Below are 5,246 nucleotides of genomic sequence, written 5' to 3' on the forward strand. Positions count from 1 at the left end.
CCTAGTGGTCAGGGAGTTAGATGATGTGGCAGGTTTGGGCTTCAGAGAACCAAATGATGAGGTTTGGCTCCCGTAAGTCCCCTTTAGGATTGGCACAAGGTTGGGAGTTGTGGGAAGTCCCTTTTGGCGGTGCAGAGGTCCTTTGTAAAGGAATTTATGAACCCAAAATGCTAGATTGATAAAAAGAAGTTTATCATTGACATTGGAAGTCAGCCTTTGTTATGCATGAATAGAATTCCTTAGTGGCAAGGTCCTGACAGAAAAGTAAAGTTTCTAGTAGAGAAATCCTGGCAGAGAGGTATAAAGTCTCATTGGGGAAATAGATGAGGATAAAGAGAGGGTAACAGCTGAAAAAGAATATCATTTCAGCAGGTAGAGGTTTCCTTGGCTTGGCATAGCATGGTATGGCATGACATGGCATGTTAGGTCCTCTGAAAGGAGTGAATTTAAAATTGGCTCTTTTTATAATAGAAGCCTTGGCTACAAGCTGAGGGCAATTCATGATGAGGGCTGGGTTTCAGCTTGAGCTGGAATTGAATGGAATTGAATGAGTCTTTCTAATTCAATGGGAAGATTAATCAGTAGTCAGTGTTATCAATGGGGGTGGTGTCCATCTCACAGGATCTTTTAGAGTCCAAGATTCAAGGAGAATCTGTCCTTCAAGGAGTTTTAGAGTTTTGGGGCTCCCCTTATCAACATGATACAGAGAAAATGCTTGCATGCTTATTGGTTGCATCGAAGAAGTCAGGGATTAGGTTGAAGAAAGTAACTAAAATAATAATAGCCAGTGTTAATATAGTATTTTAAAGTTGAAACCTCCTTTATTCTGACCTATCCTTCCTTTCTTCTCTCAGCTTTATATTTCCCTTTGCTAGCATAAGTACAGAATTGTTCACTCCTTTTCTATTGTTATGCCACAGTTTTCTTTAACTGTCCTGACTCAGTTTCCCTGTCTCAGTTACCTTAACTGTTCTGTCTCTGACCCAGTAAAACTAAGGATTATTCGCTCTTGGGTTATAAATTAGCAGGATAAAAGAGTAGATCTCCTGATTCTTTTATGGATTTACAATATTCCTTTAGAATATTCCAAGATCAACCCATGATATCTTTACTTCTTTGTCTCTGGAATTTTTAGGTTTTATGGCTTCTCCTCCCTGATAAAAAAACCTTCCCTCCCTTTCTCTTCTTTGTCTCCAAAAAGGTATTTAAGAAGTTGGGGTTCTTCCATTCATTGCTGGAGAATGGCATCTGGCAGCTGTATGCTGGACGCTGGATTCTTTGGGTCCTTCAGCCCTGGGACCAATATGGATTCCTTGGTCCCAGTATACTTATCTCGTCTGACTGGATAATCTGAGATGAGAGTCCTGTCCAGTCAATCTTACTCTCCCATTAATAAAATATTAAAAACTCTCTAATCTCTCTCTTGCCTCAGTTTCTCCGGCATTACACTATCACTCTCAATAAGCTATCTGTTCTATTTTATGTATTTAAAGACACTATTTTGATGAGTTTTGAAGGTTTACCCAACAGCTCTCTTCTGCCAGAGAAGGTCCAGCACTCACAAAAAAGGATGAAGAATTCATGTTAGAGGTATATAACATTATTATTGGTCATTAAACATAATAAGATCCTTATTGGGCTTATTTAAATTGAATCCCAGTTTTAGGCATAAAGATAAATTTAGTGAATTTTAGCAGTCCTAAACATTTCGCAGATAGTAGAATTTTTTCCCCCCTGAAGCAACTGGAGTTAATTGACTTGCCCAGGGTCACACAGCCAGGAAGTATTAAATGTCTGAGATCAAATTTGAACTCAGGTCCTCCTGACTTCAGGGCTGGTGCTCTAGTCACTGTGCCACCTAGCTGCCCCATTGTAGAATTTTAAATAAGTTATTCCCATAAATGGCTAGGGTACTCAAAATGTTTTCAGTTTCATAGGTCCTGCTAGAGTTTACCTTTGCTGGCAGGGCCTTTAAAAATTCAGGTTATTTCCACACTTCAATGAGGAATCAGAGTAAGACTTTACTGTAGTGGTCAAAGGGAGTTCCATATGTCTTTTTTTTTTAAACATTCATTAAAATTTTTTTTTATGTATGTTTCAAATTCTCTCCCCCCTTTTATCACCACAGGTAGTTAAGATTAGTTATTTCTCTCTCAAATTCAGATTCTCCATACTAGTAAGATAAGTTTCTCTCTATATCTCCCTGCATATATAACCATTCATCTATTTTTCCTTCATCCCACGACTATTTGTTGAATGTCAACTTTATACAAGGCCCTGCTCCTATTTACAATTCTGTGGAATGAAAATGGAAAGGGTGAGGGTGAATCTGAGGATGGAAGCCCTAGGAATAACAAATCAGAACAGGAAAACGGCAGTATTCCTAGGTCTGTGTCCTTTACCATGACTACCTGTGTAGTACTAGGAAAGTCAAATCAACAATCCAGGAATTAGTTCCTATATCTCATAAATGAATGGACAAATCTAGGTGATTTCTAAATTTTCTCTATAAACTACAAAAACATTTGTTATCACTTATAAAGCTAGAAATCTCTTTTATATTAATCCACATGTTGTATAAATAAACACCCTACAATTGCAGTGGGATTTTGGACACAAGCTGAATTTGTGACATATTAAACTCATTTACACAATGTTTTGTAGTTTTTGAAGCATGTTCTTCCCAACAACTTCTGAAGTAAGCATTATAAATGAGTAAGAATTTGTTATGAGAGTAGGACCAGGAGCAGTGTCCAAATCCACAATTTCTGGGATTGAACTTCCAACGATTCCTTTTCCTATTTTTAATCCTCTTCTCATGACCCACAGGTAGCCTGAGAGGCATAAAGAAGCTACTTCTTGGAGAGAATTGTGAAGGACAAAAGTGTTATCCCTGATCCAGATGGGAGAATGGGGCTTCTGGCATGGCTGACACTGTGGACAAAGAAGCAAAAGTGACGCCCATCCCTGACTTTTCACTTGGAGCAGAACCCTGGTTGCCCTCGGATGTTCTAGTTCTGAGGCTAGATGATAATAATATTAGGTAGATTTGGAAATTATTGAGTAATTATAACACTAGAGCAATCATTAATCGGATTGTGTTAACCTAGAAAGACATCTACAGTGGGCACCCCAAGAATCTGTACTTGACATTTTGGCCAGTGACTTGACAACATTTTGGCCAGTGACTTGAATAAAGACATAGAGGATCCATTGACACATTTAGGCAAAACTAGGAATCACTAGCATGTTTTATGACTGAGACAGGATCCAAGGAAACATAACAATATCAAGTAGAATTTAATAAGTGAAATTCAATAGGAATAAAATAAAACTCTTATATTTGGGCTCAAAAATCAATGTTCCTATTATCCAAGGACCACTAAGCCTTGCAACTTTTCTTATCATTCCCATATCATGCATGCTATTGCTGAATCCTAAGAGCCATAAGGTCTAGCTAAACCCTCCTACATGCTATCTGCCCCTATTAAGATGTGATGTCCTTGAAAATTGAGATTTTCTTTTTTTTTTCTTTATATTTCTAGAGCTTAACATTCTGCTTTGTACATTGTAAATGCTTGATAAAAACTTTTTCATTCATCTATTTCTAGATGCAGGGAGGAATGGCTGAAGGTATATTTTGCTTAATATGAGTGGTATGATATGGCAGTCCCAAAAGGATTATTGTGATCTTCAGCTACGTTTAAAAAACAAAACAAAACAACAAAAAAAAAAAAAAACGGATAGTATCCAGAATAAGGAAAATGACAATCTATTTGTTCTTTGCTCTGGCAATTACATAATTGGAATACTGTGTTTAGTTTTGGGCACTACTTTTAGGAAGCACATTGATAAACTGGGAAGGGTCTAGAAGAAAGGAATCCAGATAATGAAGGGCCTCTAGATAGAAGATTTGAGAAAAATGTAATAGTTATTTTCTAGTATTTGAAAAGGTCTTAGGTACAAGAAGAATTAAATTTGTCATCTTATTACCAAGGGAAAGAATCAGTAGTGAATGAAAGTGGTAGATAGATTTCAATAAAATACAAGGTAAAACTCTTAACAATTAGGGGTGCCCACAAGTGGAATGGGATATCTGGAGAGATAAGAGTTCTCCTCCCTTATTGAAGGCTTACTCATAGAAGGCTGATAGATTTTTTGCCGGGAAGGGTGTAGAGGGAATTCTTGAGCAGACATTTGTTGGACTAAAAGGCCTCTGAGTGCTTTTCAACTTAGACTCTTTGATTCTGTAGTAGTAGAACAAGATGGAGATAGTGTCAAGAATATCTGAATTACCTAAGCATTAGTACCAGCATGATTATAATTAGTGAATACTATTGGAAAGACAGGTGAGATCATAGAAGAGAAATTGGTTGAATGAATAGAGAATTATCCATTATGGAGAAAAGATTTGGAATGGGCCTGGAAGTGCTGTGAAGAATTGGAAAAGATGAGAGAAAAATGAAATGTATTCAGCATCAAAACCCTATTTGCTATAGTCTTCAGTCTTCAGTGCGGGATGGTCTTCCCTTTCAGCCAAAGTATTGAAAGAAGCCTAAGACATTTTATATTCACAACCTCTATTGCGCATGGTTGAAAGAAATTATTTCCAAGGGATCTATGAGGTATATAAATCTGAGTCTTTAAGATCATTTAAGATATTACATAAGTGAGAATAACAAAATACATGGGAAAAAAAAACCCATAAAGGACTCTTTTCTTTGTAAGAGTTAAAGGTGTATCAAATTAAGCTGGAAAACTTTTATCAGTACTATATTCTGAGAGAAAGACATTACTTCAGATGTTATAAAAAAAAAAAATATATATATATATATATATATATTGAAACTGGGATCCTGTAGGATTTTTATTTATGGTTTCTTTTAATATTATACTAATTTTATGATTTCTTTATATTTAATTCTTTTAAGAAGCCTACTTTTTGATCCCAAGGACGAAGATATATACTAGGGCAAATTATAGCGTAAAATCCTCATAAACTTGTGTGAGTTTATAATTATTTAGTGGTAGCATAGATAGTAGCATTAAGGTAATTTGACTTCAAATCTAGTGTGAGCTAGGTTTTAAAAGATAAGTAATATCTAATCAAAGGGAAGATTTTCTGGGTTTTTGTGTTTACACAGTACTTGTATTATTTATCTTTGTTTTCTTTCATTACCTTACTTACAATAGAATAGAATTTGAGTTGCAAAGGGAAGAAATAATTTGCCTCAGGCCTTGTAGCT

Source organism: Antechinus flavipes, chromosome 2, assembly GCF_016432865.1.
Source record: "Antechinus flavipes isolate AdamAnt ecotype Samford, QLD, Australia chromosome 2, AdamAnt_v2, whole genome shotgun sequence".
NCBI lineage: Eukaryota > Metazoa > Chordata > Mammalia > Dasyuromorphia > Dasyuridae > Antechinus > Antechinus flavipes.